The 17,921-nt window shown below is 44.7% G+C and overlaps 1 long non-coding RNA gene across 1 annotated transcript in view; it reads left to right on the forward strand.

Moving 5' to 3' along the window:
* Positions 1–650: 650 nt before the first annotated feature.
* The window catches only part of LOC145351552 (uncharacterized), a 44,280-nt gene continuing 27,009 nt past the window's right edge, over positions 651–17,921 (forward strand). Inside the window, exon 1 of the long non-coding RNA XR_013888427.1 lies at positions 651–841. This is a non-coding gene — a long non-coding RNA (uncharacterized LOC145351552). The remainder of the gene's footprint in view (positions 842–17,921) is intronic.

Here is a 17,921-nt window from a genome sequence, read left to right on the forward strand (position 1 = left end):
AATGGTACCTGGGGCAAGAATACAGGACTTTTTTGGATATGCTCCTGTTTACGAAGGCAGATGGTGGGAGGTTAACCAAGAGATCATTGGAACAGTGAAGCCACGGGGCTACAAAAATATGAGTAAGAGTTTCAACAGCAATTAAGCTGAGGCAGGGCTGGAGATGGGCAATATTATTTAGATTGGAATAGGCAGTTTTGGTGTAGCAGATGTGCCTCAGAAGCTCAGTTCAGGGTTAAATAGTACTGTATTAATAAATAAATTAAAATACCCATGTTTTCCCATTTAGTATGCCTGTAGTTTAAAAATATTTGTACCTACAGAAGACGTGGTTTTTGTTATACCAGATGGACTGGTGAATAGGTTTGAATTAAAAGTAGCTCAGAACCAGGCACTGAAGGTTTTCCGTCGTAATTTTATCCAAGTCGGAGAGTGTTTTTCAGGATTCCAATGCATGATTTCCCCAGACACTCAGCCATGCACAATGAACAAATCCCTCGAAGCTACAGACTGCATACCTATCTGATTTGAAAAAAAAGGAAACCTACATGATGTCTCAGTGCCTGATGTCTCTTTACCACCCCCCCACCAGCATCAGTCGGTGCCTGATAGGCTGTTCAGCACCTCACGTGGCCTCTCCTGACGCCAACCTGGGGAGCTGCTGCACAGAAAACTGTTCAAAACTAATGAATGAAACCATCTGTGTATTTGGGAGAGAGCTTTGTGAGGTGACTACAAGGGATGGAGAGAGGGAATCGGTGAGCATCTCACTGTGTGCTCTGTCGCCTCTTAACCACAGAGCTTACAATCTGGGTGAGCAACATCACTCATTCAAGAAAATGTAAGTTTTTAACAAAAAATAGCATATCATTTATTGATTGTGTGTGTTTAGAATGCTGGACAAGAACTACAAGCAGCTGAAGCTTTTCATCAGAGTTATGTATATTTATTTTAGCTACATATGATAGCTATAATATATAAATAATCTTTAACCCTTATTTCTCTCAGCATGTTTATAATGCTAATGGATAATGTTCATTTGAAGCTGCTTCATTTGAATTGTTGTGTTGAATTGAAATTGAGCAAATATGAATCTCCCCTATTCTTTACTTAAATTGTTTAATACAAAACGACTGAATGTTTTTACTTTTATTTACATAAATATGACTTTGAATTACCAAAAGCTGGTTGTGACAGTTGTCCCTGAGGCGTTCGAAGTGCAATGGGTTGAAGACCACTTTTGCGATGGTGAATCAAGTTATGAATCAGGACCTTTATTATGAGAGAGGGCAATGTATCTTCTCATGTCTGTGGGACAAGAGCTGTAAGGGAGGGGGAGGTTCAAGTAGATTTGATGTGTTTTTAATCTATTTAGGAATCTGTCTCAGGAGAATGCTGTGTCGGAAATTGTTTTGTGATGGAATTACTGGGGCTGAAGCTACAGGTTTTTCTGTGTTCTTTCTATATGTTGTCCAAGCAAAGCACAGGCTTCTCCTTTGTGAGGTGTCATACACCAGGGTGCACCACATTGCAAAACCTGATCAGATTGTAGGCAAACTGAGTTACAGAATGTGTTGGAGGAATGAAGTGGCTTAAATGTTGAGCTAAAGAAGGTGAACAGTAGATCAGGTTTCCAGCCTCAGACCACCCTACTCTCTCACTAATTCCCCTCGCTTGGTTGGAAATTGCACATATGGGTGTCTGTCATATGGCTCAGTGGGAGTATTCTCGCCTCTGAGTCACAGTGTCTCAGCTCCACTCCAGAAACCCAAGCTCAAGATCCAACTGTTACAGTGCTGAAGGAGTGCTCAACTGGAAGAAGTGTTGTATTTTGAAAAGGGTCTTAAACTGACTGCCCACTCGGGGATGTTAAATATTCCATCACACTATTCAAAGAGTCAGCAACTTGACCAATATTCATCCCTCACCCAGCATCAGTAAAATAGATGATCTTGTAATGATCACATTTATATGTCTGATTCACCATTGTGAATTGAGGGCTGTGTTTCCAACATTGACAGCAGCCTGTGAAGCTGTTCTGGGAATTCTGAGATTATGACAGGTACTATATAAATGACTCCTTCCTTTTTCTCAATAAATCTTCAGTGGAAGTTTCATAATAACGTTCTCAATTTTCTGTAAGGGTCAAGATTTACTTTTATGTAAACTAATGCATGTGCGATGAAGCATTTCTAATTGACGTTACACAGAATTTGAGTCCTTCATCCCTGAGGCAAAAATAGTTATTATGTGGACATACATTAACTGGTGGAGTTTGTTATTCCTGCCATTCTGATACGAAGCATTGCGTCAAACAAATAACGGAGGTCGGGGATTTAAGCCAGCAAGTCACAGAACCCTGGGAAACCACTGGTATTCAAAGGGTCAGGTCTGGGTGTCAAGTCAAGTTATCAGCAGAATTTGAGCTTCAGGATGGGAGATCAGTGGGAATTAAGCCTTCAGATCGAAACATTACTTGGCCACAGGGATTCTGCACCAGGCCTCAGTGGGAGTCAGGATTTTGGGTTCAGATAACAGCAGTAAGCAGCCTTGTCCAGAAACCAAAGGGAGCTGGATACTAAGATTGGGAGGCCAGCAGCCATCAAGATTTCTGGAGCCAGGAGACCAGCAAAGGTCAGGGATTGAGGTCAAGGAGATGAACAGGATTTAGAGATTGAGGTCCAGCGACCCAATAGGATTCAAAAATTGAGGCCCAAAAGACAAATTGATGTGAGAGATTGAGGCCCTGAGACCAATGGGAATCAGGGATTGAAACCAATGGGACCAGTCAGGGCTAGACTGCAAGGGTTAGGCGAAGATTCCATTGATATGAGAATCAGTGCCCTTTTTTTGTTGCACTTAACTCTACAGGTATTTTAAAGCAGCCATTATTGCTCATTTCTCCTTATTTTTAACAGGTTAGTAATGCTAATGATAACCTTTTTGACACCATCACCCCCCCCCACCGCCTCAAATCCACCACCATCCACCACCGCCCCCCCCCGCCCCCACCCCCCACCCCGCCGCCCCGGCTAATGCTGAATATTTCTTTATTTTGTGTTCTTACCTGTTCTCATTATTTCTTTATTTTAACTTTCGGTTACTATTACATACATGGAATCCTTTCATTTTACGAGTTTTATTTTCCCTCTTTTTCACCTTATTCTCCAGGGGTTGGACTTTAGACTCTTCTGTTTGAAAGTGAGAGGGCACCTGGATGAACAATGGGTAGTCTTTCTGCCATCTATCTCTCCATCTAAAATTCTAAAGGGAGGGTGGGGGACGTGGGCATATTGGAGAGACATTGGGTGGCCCACCTCACCTTGAACCTATTTAGGGTCTTAACGGACTGGCCATTAATGGCCGCATCCCACCCATGCCAATATTTTGCCCACAGTCAGAGGGGCGGGGTGGAGGGGGCAGGTCATATGTGGAAGGCACACACATGTGTGAAGCCAAGAAGCAAAGGTGTTGGGGGGCCGGGGGGAGATATGACCTCTTCTGGATGCCTCTTGAGCCACCAGAGGCACCATCCCCAAGATCATTCCCTTCTGTTACTCTGTTAGCCCCTCGCTGGCTTCTTGAACCAATTCTCCCTCATCCACACACATCCTCCTTGTTGAGGCTCCAAAGTCTGGACTCACCTGCTCGACAGCATTAGTGATTGACTGTAATCCCACCAATGGCTCCTGATGGCATAGCTGGTACCACTAAGCTTCTGGTCAATCCCAAGAAGTCTCACATTAAAGCAATTTACACTGCTCCCAGCACTAAGTTGCTGTGGGGAAGCCATCAGGATTGTAGGCTGGTTTGCCCCCGACTTTTTATTCAGAGGAGGGGTAGAGATAGGATGACCATAGTGCTCAATAAAATCAATCCCCGTTTCTCCACTATCTGGCTGTGATTTGGTTTTACTTTCCACTGGTACCTTCTCTTTTAACCAGACATTGTATCCGATGTGTGCTGATGAATGCTGACAGGATATTTGGCCGTAAGGCAGTCTAGTTTGAATCCATCCTCACTCAATCTCCAGACAGTTGTATTTTACCTTAGGAATGAATACATGGCAGTCAGCAGTGGGGTTCTTCCCCCTCTCCCTTATCAGGGGCACCAAACCGATTGCGGAATTCCCACTTGACTGAGGTCAGCTGTCTGAGTACAATATGGGAATGGTACTTGAGACCATCAGTTCTGTATAACTCAGCAAGACCCTGAACTTCCAATTGCTTTTGTTTCATTTGTGTAGCTACTGATTCCACTCCAAGGCTCTGTAGCCTCCATTAATATTGTCACAATAGCCTCATTAATATTACTTATTTTACTGTACCCTGAAAGGATATTGAGTGATTCAGAAGGGGAAGGTATTGGGATTAAAGGGGCCATGTGGATACAAAATTAGCAACGAGGACAAAACTAACCAAGAGGAGTGGCGGGCAGTTATTTTTCAGACCTGTTGGAAATATATAGTCCTGAGGCCCAGTATTGGGACTGCTGTTCTTTTTTGGTATCTGTCAATGACTTAGTATATGGGGCATAATTTTAATGTTTGCTGATGGCTTGGAACTCAAAAATGTAGCAAATAGAGAAGATACTACAGAATTCAGGAAGACATAGGCAGCAAAATGGATACAAGCTTCACAGATAAAATTTAATGCAGAGAAGTGAGAAGTGATATATTTTATAATGTGGAGATGTCAGTGTTGGACTGGAGTGGGCACAGTAAAAAGTCTCACAACACCAGGTTAAAGCCCAACAGGTTTATTTGGAATCACGAGCTTTTGGAGTGCTGTTCCTTCATCAGGGTCATCTGATGAAAGAGCAGTGCTGCGAAAGCTTCTGATTCCAAATAAACCTGTTGAATTTCGTGATTAGAGTAATTGGAAGCATCATGTCATATGCAGTGGTAAATCCATCGAAGAGAGAACAGGGTTTTGCAAAAAGTAGTTAATAAGAACATAAGAAATAGGAGCAGGAGTAGGCCATCCAGCCCTTCGAGCCTACCCTGCCATTCAATAAGATCATGGCGGATCTGAAGTGGATCAGTTCCACTTACCCGCCTGCTCCCCATAACCCTTAATTCCCTTATCGATCAGAAATCTCTCCACCCGTGACTTAAACATATTCAACGAGGTAGCCTCCACCACTTCAGTGGGCAGAGAATTCCAGAGATACATACTTTGAGACTGTGCCCTCTAGTTCTGGTTTCTTTTCTAAGTGGAGTTAATTGCAGTTGAAGCCTGGATGAAGTTAAAAAGATTTTGCAGGCGTCTGGAACTCGATCTCTTTCTGAAAGCTCAAAGGCAGTTAAAAAAATGTTAAAGAAAGTATGGCTTGTTTGCTCGATGTTTTATTCAAAAGTGGATTTTATTTATGAATGAAAGGAACTTTGGTCCACCTTGTTGTCAAATGAGGGGCATGCACACGGTGGGTCATGCGTGGGCTGCTCTTGGAGGTTCCGGGAGTGGCCTAGTACTTCGTGTCGTTGTGTGTGCTTGATCCTGGACCAGTAGACGGGCACCACAACAGCTCAGTGACTATCACTGCTAGCTGTGCAGATACATGGATTTGGGCCTGTGTCTGTGGGAGTTTGCGCATTCTCCCTGTGGTTGCGTGGGTTTCCTCTGGGCGCTCCGGTTTCCTCCCACACCCCAAAGATGTGCTCTTAGGCTGATTGGTGTACCAAATTGACACTATTCTCCCCTGAATCTGGCTACGTTAGAGGTTCCACTCACATACACGCAGGGCAGGGTAGGTGTGGGAAGATGTGGCGGTGTGGGCTCGTTGGGCCGAAGGGCCTGTTTCCCGTGCTGGGATGTTCTTTGGGTGTTCTTTGTTTATTTGGAACTGGAACAGTCATAAGTTAGAAAGTAAAGTCACTGCCTTTCATTTTTAAATATTGCTCAACTGTTAATGATTAAGCTGATTCATTTATTTGCGTTGTATTGAAACTGCGTTATTCAATAAAGTTTGTTTCATTCTAAAGGATACCTAATTTGTCAGCAGAATCATTCCTGGATCAGAAATATCCTATCCTCACATTTATCCAAAAATAAAAACATTGTTGGGATTTAGTCTGGTTTCATAGCTTATCTTTGTATTCTGCTCCAAGACTCTAACACTAGCGCTCTACCAGCCAAAATTTTCCATTACCCAAATTCTGGAGTAGCGCTTGTTTATGATAGGGGAAGACAAACTCACCAATCATGGTGCCTCCAGAGGATCAGACACAAGGGGATGGGGTGCTCCGTGGGCATTGGTACCCTGGCAGTGCCAGCCTGGGCCCCAGGAGATCAGGGTGGGTCGGGAGAGGGCGTTTAGGGGACCAGCAATTGGGCCATGGGGGGGCCGGTGATGTGGGAGGGGGGGAAGGGTTGTAGGGCTGGCCAGTAGTTGAGCAATTGGGAGGCTGTCAGTATGAGCCACTGCGCATGCGCCAATCACAACACTGACAGATCGATGCATGTGCAGTGGCCCTCTCAGAGTGCTGACTTCAACCTCTCCAGTGACAATAGGACCTGCCTCCTAGTTTTTAATGATATTCAGGCTGGTGGCTTCTTCAGTGTACAGAGTGTGGGACATTCTTTGAATTCTCACGGAAAAAACCAACGTGAATTACTCCAGTTTTCTCGCAAGTTTGACACTTAGAATTTTTCGGAAAGCTCACACTGACAACACTATGGACTAAGTGCTGGAAAATGCAAATCAAATAGATTGGGGTTTGGTGGCTAGTACAGACATGATGGGCCAAATGGCCTTGTTGTGTGCTGTAAAACCCTATGGGTGGGATTTTCCGGCTCTGCTCAGCCCAAAATTGGAAAATCTGTACGAGATCAACGGACATTTGCATGGTCTGCATGGCCACTTGCTACAATTCCCGTGGCAGATAGTTTGGGAAAAATTCCCCCCGTGACTCTAAAATAGCAGCTGCAGTTGACCTCAGCACCCCAGAGCAAAGGATATGGATCAATTGTCCCATGTTCTTGATTTCGGTAGGTATGCAATGTGCCCCCACCTCCTCTGCTGGAAAATCTCAGAGTGCTGGTGGAGCTGAGAAAATTGAAGTACAGCTCTCCAGCTTTCTAGCCATGTTTTCTCTCCAGATTTTATTGCACTTGCTATTAAAAAAAAATCTGGGGGGATTCCCTCTCCTCCCCAGGGGTTATACTTAACTTGGTGTCCTCAGCGGGTTTCTCCTCAAGTGCTTCAAGTTCTTAAAAAACCTGTTGTAAACCTCGCTGACTTGACATCAGTGTGGCATGAATATTCAGTGAGGGAGGAGCTCTGTAAAGATATTTAAATTTACTGAAATGTGATTCCCGTCCTTTCTGGGTTGGAGCCTTGTTACTTCGCAGGTGAGGAGTGTGGAAAATCAGGAGTTGAGATCTCGCCCCCTGCATGTGTGGATACTGACTATGGAAAGCATGGGGCTTGGCTGCAATAGCCACCAGCAGTGGCTTCCAAACTCCAACCTCTGATCTGACACATGGATGAGGTATTGGAGGATAACTGATGCCTGTGAGACCATAAAGCCAAGGATAGGCTCCCTCAGGAGGTAGGGAGAGAACACCGATGGAAGACAAAATGATAATGCAGATGGCATCACTAACTGTTCCTCAAACTGAGGAAGGTCATATATTGTTGGCAAATAGCTCAATGCTCAAGTTTTATGGCAATTCAGATCACAAAGCTGAAAATGCAATGTCTGCTTCCTAACATTTTAAAATTGTCGTTAAGCTGAAATGTTTAATATGAAGTATAGTATATGATGGGTGAAGCTGTGGACTCCTGTTTACAACTAGATCATTCTCTATGGGCCCAATTTTGCCATCAAGTTGCGCCCATTTTTTGGGTGTGAAAGCTTGTTAAAGTCGGGCGTGAGTTGCGTAGCGTGATCCATGATCGCCTCTGTGTCGTTCTCCCTGTTACCAGTGGCTGAAAATGGTCATGATTGGGACAGCACCTGAAACGGGCGCGATGGCAACTTAAATGTACTTGAATACATGTAAATTGAATTAATGGGCTAGACGCCCAACTTAACCAATATTTCCCCTTTTACCACCACGTTCGCCAATCGGGAATCGACGCGAATCAGACATGCTCAATAAACGTCCGATTCGGGCGCTCCATCAGTGAGGGTTAGTGAGAGTGTAAGTGCATAGCGTCCGACGGCTCTCTGCTACTCCTGTCATTGAGGTCATTTTCTGTCTTGGGTCGGTGGCAGCTCTGCGAGTGTGTGTGTGGGTGTGTGGTGCTCTGCAGGGCCTCCAATGTCCAACTTGCAGCACGGACCCGGGTCTCAACACTGCCCTTGGGTCCTGCAAAGCTATTCATTCTAGCGCACTCAGCTCACTTCCAGCTGAAGGATGTGCTCAAAGCCCCTGTAAATTGCGCTGCTGCAGCCTCTCAATTTTGCAAGGAGCTGTGATTGTGGGAGCATGTGGCCAGGGGAAGGGAGTGTGTGGCTGGGGGAATTGGGGGAGCTGTGATTGTGGGGAGCGTGTGGCTGGGGGAAATGGAGAGGTATGGACAGTGACTGTTGATGTGCTGGGGGCAAGCAGCGTTCCATAACGTCTACACATGTTCCTCTCCATCTCCCCTCCCTCCCTGCCCCTCCTTCAGAGTGACAACATGGCTTTTTCTACGCAACCAATAGATCTAGCTGTCTTTATGTTGCTGCTGGAGCTGAGGATGAGGAGCAGGAGGAAGAATTACGGGCACAGGAGGCCCAGACTTGCCACTTCCAGGACCAGAGGAAGATGACCACCAGCGGCAGGAGGTGGCCATCATTCACCCAGAGGGGAGCGTAGAAGAAGGACCCCAGCAGTTCCATGCACAAATGTCTTTCGAGCAGATGTCAGACACCGTGTGCCGCCTACGTCTCCGGCTCTGAAAGGAGACAGCGCAACACCTGTGCAACCTGTTGCAGGACCTGGCACCTCGAGGTGGGTCTCAGTGGCTCCCCAGAATGTACATCAGAGGTGTAAGAGGCCAGCTGTCTACCATGCCCTGTGGCTTGTGATGCGGGTATCGGATATCCTCTGGGGGGAAGGAGGTGCTTGGGGGTCAGGAGCTGGAAGCATGCAGGATGCTAGAGATGTGAGGATCTGGAGGAGATATGGGGAAGATGCAAAATGGGGTTCAGCGCTCACCCCAAATGAGGTCATTGACTTTTTCCTCGTGTGTGTGTGTGTGTGTGTGTGTGTGTGGGGGCGGGGGTGGGGTGGGGGCAGTGGGGTGTTGGGGGGGGGGGTGGTTGGGGGCAGTGCCCTGGCATTGACCGAGGCGGCGACTTCCTCCCAGGTCGCATTTCCATCAAGCCCCCCCACTTTTGGTCTGCATCCTCCTGGGAGGAAGAGGTTGTCCCGCCTGACCTCTACTGCATCCAAGAGTCTTTCCAGGTCACCCTCAAAGAATTAGAGAGCTGGCCGTGCGCACATTTTGTGCAGGAATGCCTGCCTGCCTGTTCATTCTTGAGTTTTTAATGGAGCTGCCCCTTGTTAGGGGAAATCTGCTGCAGGCAGTTTGGCAGAGCATCCCAGCAAGTTACATGCAGTTTGCTTGTTAGCTTTGCATGGAAGGCAAGTGAGCACTTGCAGATATGCTGGTGGGGAGGGGGCGGGCGGTGGATGAGTGTCTCAATGATTGGGGACAGGAGAGAGGGAGGTGTCACACAGCCATCAGAGTCCGGAGGAGATGGGGGCCTTGTGCGGGAGGGTCTGGGGTGGGGATGAGTGGGTTCACTGTGCCTGATAGGTAGGGTGGAGGGGGGATCTCTCTGCCTGTGATGAGTGAGGGGGAAAGGGGATCCACTGCTTCTCTGCCTAAGATGAGTGAGGGGGAAGGGGGTGTCCGCTACCTCTCTGCCTGAGATGAGTGAGGGGGAAGGGGGGTACACTATCACTCTGCCTGAGATGAGCAAGGGGGAAGGGGAGGTCTGCCGTCACTTTGCCTGAGACGAGTGAGGGGGAAGGGGTGTCTGTGGCCACTTTATCTGAAATCTTTTTCTGGATTTATCTCTTTTTCTGACTGAAGTGATGATTTAAGGTTTATCGCCCAGCACTCTGATGTTATCCTCTGATCTGATTGCATGTATTAGCCTTTACTTGTGACTTAGTGCTAGCACAGATGGCACGGTAGCACAGTGGTTAGCACTGCTGCCTCACAGCGCCAAGGTTGGGGAGAAGGTGGGGAGATCGATCTAGGTGATGGGGGGGTAAATGGGTCTGTAATGTTTGTGGGGGTGGGGCAATGTCTGTGGGGGCCAGGGGAAGGCATTATCTGGCCTGGGCACGATGTGATAAGGGAGAAATATTCTATCTTTTTTTGTGAGCATGCGCAGTTGGAGGTGCCGATCGGAGCTGCAGAGTTTCGGGTGCGATAAGCCCCACCCACAGGCTTGCGCAGTGTGATTCAGAGTTGCTGATTTTTTTTTCAGGCAGAGTGCGTATGGAGACGTCGGAGAACGGGTCTAAAAGTCAGATCTGAAATACTCCCAGATTAAAGTCCGCCTAGCACTTAGAATCAAAATGGTAAAATCGGGCGCAATGAGTTTTGAACGAAGTATTTCCATTTGCTTGCCAATGCAACATATCAAGAAGTAACTCTTTATGAGAATTTTATTTCCAACAAATCATATCATAGAAAATTTGCTTCAGGCATTGATCCCTTTCCATCTCTGGCTGTTGCTTGATCTTCACCACAGGTAAAGAACTTACATTTATTTTGCGTTTCTGCAGGCTCAAGACACCTCAAGGGACTTCACAACCACCTAATTGTTTTCAAATGCAGCCACTCATGTTAATTAAGTAAAAGCAGCTGATCAAACACAGCCAGATCCCACAATGAAACACAGGAGTTGGAATTCTCCGGCCTTGCCTGCGGCTAGGATTCTCCAGTCCCGCTGCAGTGAATGGAGATTTGGCTGAGCGCCAAGTTCTCTGTTCTCGCTGGCGTACGCCATCGGAGAATTCTGGCCATGCTGTCCATTGAATGATAAAAGTTGATCCGGATACAGCAAGAGCTCAGAAAAATGGAGAGGGGAGACAGCCATTTGCTTCCTACTGACCCTGATCCTGCAATTCACTCGATAATGACTAATCCGTACTTTCTATTCACTCATCTTCATTCCATATCCTTGGGTGCCTTTACTAAACCAAGATCGATCGGTCTCAGTTTTGAACAGTTCAACTGAGCCAACCTCTTTTTGGAGAGAGACTTTTCAAATTTCATCCATTGTGTGAAACACTGTAACAATGGCAGATGGAGTTGAATGTGCACAAGGCTGAGGTCATCTACTGTGCTTCTGAAAAAGTTTAATTGAAATGCATTTTCAATAGTGGGAAATGAATGTCTGTGGAGTAGCAAAGGGATTAAAGAGTCCATTTAAAACATAAAATGTTAGTTTGAACTTCCAGAAAGTAATTCCAAAAAAGGCTTAAGAAAAGTTGCCTTTTCTATGTGGAAATGATTAATCAGTTGTAGGTGGAGCCCATCTAGCATACTGTGCTCCGCGCTGCAGGAATGGTATATTGGTCCCAGATAGCACGCAGCACAGATGCAGTAGTTTCACACCTAAATCAACTAATACTAATTTTAAGACTGTATCATTCTTTTTCTGGATTTATCTCTTTTTCTGACTGAAGCGATGATTTAAGGTTTATTGCCCAGCATTCTGATGTTATCCTCTGATCTGATTACATGTATTAACCTTTACTTGTGACTTAGTGTTAGCACAGATGGCATGGTAGCACAGTGGTTAGCACTGCTTCCTCACTGCGCCAAGGACCCAAGTTCGGTTCCTGGTTTGGGTCACTGTCTGTGTACAGTCTGCATGTTCTTCCTGTGTCTATGTGGGTTTCCTCCAGGTGCTCCGGTTTCCTCCCACAGTCTGAAAGATGTGCTGGTTAGGAGCATTAGGTGTTAAATTCTCCCTCAGTGTACCCAAACATGTGTCAGAACATGGTAACCAGGGGATTTTGACAGTCACTTCATTGCAGTGTTAATGTCAGCTTGTTTGTGACACTAATAAATAAACTAAAACTAAAAGTACTCCAGCCACTGTGTCAGGAGGTTGTGGGTTAGAGCCCAATTCAGGAGACTGGAATCAAGTGCAGCGCTGAAAGAGTGTTGCAGTATCAGAGGGGCTGTTTCACTGAGGAGGTGCTAAGCTGTTACCCTCATTGTTTTTTTCTCAATGTAATCCTGACCCATTACTTCATTAAGCTTGTGGGAATCTGCTGTGCCAGAATTCGCTGCTAGATTATACATCTGAATCGTGACTGCACTTTAAAAATACCTCATTGTTTAAAAAAATATTTTGGAACATCTGAAGTGGGAAAGTCACGATAAAAATACAAATCTTTCTTTGCCATGTTTCAGTTACCCTTTCTGTGGCAAGGTTTACAACATTTACATCCAGAATCCAGGATTTTTGCTGTATTTTAGTGACTAAACCATCTGAGAAAATGATTCACTAAGATTCCTGTATGACTCTCATTATTTGAAAGGCATTCCCATGAAAAACTTTGCATTTTGATTTAAGCAGTTTGATAGTGAATTCATTAGAGAGATTGCGAAAGAAACCCTAAATATTGAGAGTCTGAAAAACACCAGAACTCTGGAAATATGTGGTGAGGTTGTCAGCTTTTGGAAGATGGTAAGCAGTGGTTACTGCTTCAGATTGAAATTCAGTTCTATAGATTTTAATGAAAGAGGGAAGAGGCAGCTTCACATTCTGCTGTGGTTGGTATTCAGAGTCTCCTGTGCTTTTTTTAAAAGATTTATTTTAAGCCATTGTTGTAATAAAGGCAACTGGTAAAGGCAACTGGTAAAACCAACGTACACACAGCGTGGTCCTACAAATTGTCACCAGACAATTCATTTCAGAGGGCGTTAGTTCAGAGAGGAATGTTAAAAACAGCGAGTTACATTTATATAAAACCATAAAACTATAAGATGTAGGGGAGAAGGAGGCCACTTGACCCATCAGTATGCTTCATCATTCAATTAGATCATGGCTGATCTGATATGAAAATCCTCCATTCTATTGCCCCACCTTATCTCCATAACCCTTGATTCCTTTACTGATGAAAAAACTATTTTTCTCAGCCTTGGACGTACTTAATGACCCAGCCTCTGAAGCTTCTGTGGTAACAAATTCCACAGATTCACTGACCTCTGAGAGAAGAAATTACCCCTCATCTCTGTCTTAAATGGGTGACCCCTTACTCTGAGATTATGCAAATGAGAACAACCTTTCCTTTTTTCACAACCTCATGGTTGCAGTCAAGATAGTACTTTTGAAATGTATAGTCACTGTCATAATGTAGCAGTGTTGGCCAGAATACCTGGAGAACTCCCTGTTCTTTTTGAAATGGTGTCATGGGGTTGAAGCAAGCAGATGAGGCCTTGGCTGAAGATCCCAGCCAAGAGATGGCATCTGCAACAATGTGCCATTGTCACGTGTTGCATGTTTAACTTTGAATGAAATATTCACCTTTCTCCCCTAATTTGCTCCACTGCTATCTCGAGGGCATTGCTTATTAATAAATCCTGGTTCCATGGTCGACATGTAGTTTGAGGGTGCATGCTGCCCCTTTAAGAGAGCAGGTCAGGTGACCCGGGGACAAGTTCCATCCAGGGCGGAACTTGGTGAGTCAGTCTAGGACTGACTGTGTAGTTGTAAAGACCTAAAATAAACTTGTTCAATTCTACAGCTCTACTGATAAGTTATAATTAGATCCAAACATAATAACAACCTCAGGTGATGAAGGGACAAACCCGAAAGCTTGTGAGTTTACTATCAAATAAATTGGTTGGACTTAAACCTGGTGTTGTCAGACTTTTTACTATAGATATATCCTCAGGTCCCTCTACTCCTGCAGCCTCTTTTAAATTGTACCATTTATTTTATATCATTTCTCCTTTCTCTTCACTTCTTACTTCTCTGAATCGGCCGCATTTTGCATATTCCACTGGCCTGCCTAGTCCGTGAGACAGGGATGCTGCATGGAATTTAAGAGAACGTGTACACATTGTAGGGGAATATTATGGGGCAGCTAGGTGAAATAAGTACGTCAATGTGGCTCTGACGCAGTTTCAGTCATGAAATGAGCAGTTGGCCTCTGCAGCTTTTTTCATTTGACAGAAGCAGGCATGCGGCTGCTCTGTAGGCAGAGGATTGCCTTTAATTCCCCAGGATAGTTCTTCACACGCTTATGAAGAAATGACAAGAATCACTGAAGCTTGCAGCACAGCAGGAGATCATTCGTTCCATCATGCCTGCCTCAGCTCTTTGAACGAGCTTTCACCTATTCTATGCCTGAACCCTGAAAATTTCTCCTTTGCAATTGTCTACCCAATTCCCAATTTTAATAGTTAAGACTGAATTTATTTCTACCACCTTTTCAGACAATGGGGGCAGGGTTTTACAGCCTTGCACAGGTGAGAGCAAAAATTCCCACCCGAGGTCAACGGAGATTTCCGTTGTTAGACTCTTGCCCCCACCCATTTCGTGGAGGGTAAGATAGTAGAGTTCCGGCCTGGATTTCAGATCACAAGAACCTGCTGTATAAAAAATAAACTCTCCTCACCTCCCACTGGTTCTTTTGTTAATTGTCTTAAATCCATGTATTCTAGTTAATAATCTTCCTGCCAGTGGGAATTTATTATATCAAAATCTTTCTCAGTGTTAAACCTATTATATATTTTCTCAAACTTCTCTCTTCTATGGAGAACAATCCATGTTTATTTGGTCTGTCCACAGGACTGAGATTTTTGAATTCCATTTAATGATTTTCATACCCATTCTAACGCTATGATAACTTTCCTAAATTGGTGCCCAGAACTGGACACAATAATTCTGCTGACTCCATTAGTTTGGGTTTTTTTTAATCATTCATGGGACATGGGCGTCATTGCTGGCCAGCATTTATTGCCCCCATCCCTAGTTGCCCTTGAGATTTGAGAGTCAACCACATTGCTCTGGCTCTGGAGTCACATGTAGGCCAGACGGATAGGGGCGGCAGATTTTCTTCTCTAAAAAAAATTAGCGAACCAGATGGGTTTCATGGTCATCAGTAGATTCTAAATTCCAGATATTTTTGTTTTATTGAATTCAAATTTCACCATCTGCCATGGCAGGATTCAAACCTGGGTCCCCAGAACATTGGCTGAGTTTCTGGATTAATAGTCTAGCAATAATACCACTGGGCCATCACCTCTCCATGCAAATGTACTGAATCCTCCTTTCTATTCTGCTCTGATCCATCCTACAAAGGAAAATGAAAAATGTTGTACTTTGGTGGAATTTCACTGTCCCGTCATAGCAGAGGCAGGGCTGGAAAATACAGCAAGCTGTTGCCCAGAGGTCTAGGGAGGGATTCTCCTGCTCATTCATGTAACCACAAATCCTAATATGGCTGGAGAATGATACGAGAAGGGACATAATTTACGTTGATTTACGTTGGAGAAAACTCATTTTGAGATTCTCTCCATCTTTGGCCAGTGACATAATCTGGTTCACACCCAGTGTGAATATGCAGAATTTTAAACAGGATTCACGCAGCTCCTGGCATTTATCCATTTGTAGGCACAACATGGAGCCAGTGGGAATCATTACTGGTCTTCACAAGACATCTATTCAATAATCCAGATATGCCGAGTTTATTATTGCACCTTAGGAAGTGACACCATTCTTAATCTTCTGCCCAGTAATTTTAGTAAAAGGTAGATTACCAGGCAGGCACCATTACATTACAGTCCCATTGACTTTGGTGGGAGTGGAAGATCTTACAAGCGAGAGAGGCAGTAAAATTCTGCTCTGTGTTTGGTTGATATGTCTGCCATAGCTGAATAGCTGGATGCATATTGTGTCAGCCAGACCTGGGTGTGATGAGGTGGGCTATCTGAGTGCTCAGCCTGTGCACTAATTGGTAGAGATTGTCAATAGTTTAGGGATAGGAGTGAAGCTGCATCAAGTACTGTGAGTGGTTGCTGGTATGGTGGGTAGAAGATGCCATATCTAAGTGCAATTATTGACTCTCGTGTGAGGTCCTCAAAATTCTTTAAACACTTCTGTCAAGTCACTGGGGTCAGATTTTGTCAGTGGCCTCCTTAGCTATCTGCTCCTTTTCCCTTCTCAAGATGCACCTTGAGGGCCTCCTAACCTTCAGTAAAAACACTGGGTAAAATTTTCATGTCCCGCCTACCACGGGTATCGTAGCCAGCAAGGGGCAGCTCATGCAAAGGTCCTTTGACCTTGGGTGGGATTTTCCAGCCTTGTGTGAGTGTGGCTAGCAAATCTCACCCATTGCATCTCTCCTCCTTTTCATTTCCAGTACTAACGCTTCTAATGTCAGATTGAACATCTGGAAGGCCTCTCTTCTGACTTTTGCTTTACAATCCTTGCTTCATCTTCTCTCAAATCTTCCAGAATCTCCAGAAACTTCAATGTAAGAGCGCAGCTCCCTTTTGAGAGCTACGGGTTGCCTTTAAGACATGCAGTCTAGCTGAAACAAGTACTGGATATCCGTGTTGGTCTGCTTGCTGAGGAAGCAGCACAAAGCATGTTGCCTGCCTCAAAGTAACCAAACAGGGCTGATCATGAATCAGGACCTACCATGCCCAACAATTGACTTATCAAATTTTTCCCCCACATTTCTGCTTATAAAGCCCAGAAACTGTAGTTTTTTTTTAAACCAGCCTTACCAAATGTTCTGCAACCTTCCCTGATTTGGACACATGAACCACCAGCTATATTTATGCAGGCCCCTTAAAATGATATAATTTAGTTCCTATTGTCCCTCCTCAGAATACTGTCCAACATGCATCACCGCCCAACCCCTGACTTTGAAGGTTGTCTGTCAGGCGTCTGCCTGTTTCACTTGTCCATCTATGCTGTCCTGAAGTCTGCTATCATCTTCCTCATCGCTGCATTTCTGTCGTCTGCAAACTTGAGATGAGCTCATGTCACTCCCAATTTTCTGCTCAGTATCATCTGAATAGTTTGCCAATGCATAGCAGTAATTGGAACAATAGGAGAGTGTTCATAGCCTAATGGAATATTGATCATTGCACAACACAAGGTGCATTTACTACCCATGAGATCAACAGGTACCAGTGAAAGGTCAGTGAACACGTCAATGTCTCCTGTCTTTACGTTTAATCTTCTCATTGATTAGAGAGAAACAGCAGCAAGAGCACGGGTTTTGTGGCATCTTGAACTGAACAACAAGTGGCCACCAGGTAGATTAATGAAAAAATGGTTTATTGACTCAAATGACTATTTACAGAGCGCGATGAAATAACAACCATACACCATCAGCTAGATTTTCCAGCTGTGCTTGCCCCAGGTCAATGGACCTTTGCATGATCTGCACCCTCTCCTGCCCCCTACCATTCCTATGGCAGATGGGATGGGAAAACTCTCCTCCCCCAGTGACTCCAGACTCCTAACAATCCGGGAAACATCTGCACTCTGTCCATGAAACCGCACGCTTGGGCCTGATTGGCTGATTGGGTCACATGACCCACAGAGCACTCATCCTTTAAAAGGACATGCTATCAGATAATTTAATACAACTACAGTCCACATCTTAATCTTCTCACAACTTATAACAATCTCATGCATTATTTGCTTTTAAATGGAACTCCAATTGTGAAAAGGATTCAGCTTGTGACTTTTAATTCAATCCTTTCCTTTGAAAATCTCAAATAAGATCTGTTCCATTCAAACTGCCTCCAGCCTTGCTCAAAAGGTTAGCTTGTCAAACAAAAACAGTTAGATTCTCAACATTGAACACGGCACCAAATGACTCACTGGGAATGAATAGAATTCATACTATTGAAACCTATTATTGTCAGACTGTGATTCAGATCTTAATCATGTTTTGTCAGTCATGATTGAATTCATTGCTCCGACA

This window comes from Carcharhinus amblyrhynchos, chromosome 13, assembly GCF_965287045.1.
Source record: "Carcharhinus amblyrhynchos chromosome 13, sCarAmb.v2.hapA, whole genome shotgun sequence".
Classification (NCBI taxonomy): domain Eukaryota; kingdom Metazoa; phylum Chordata; class Chondrichthyes; order Carcharhiniformes; family Carcharhinidae; genus Carcharhinus; species Carcharhinus amblyrhynchos.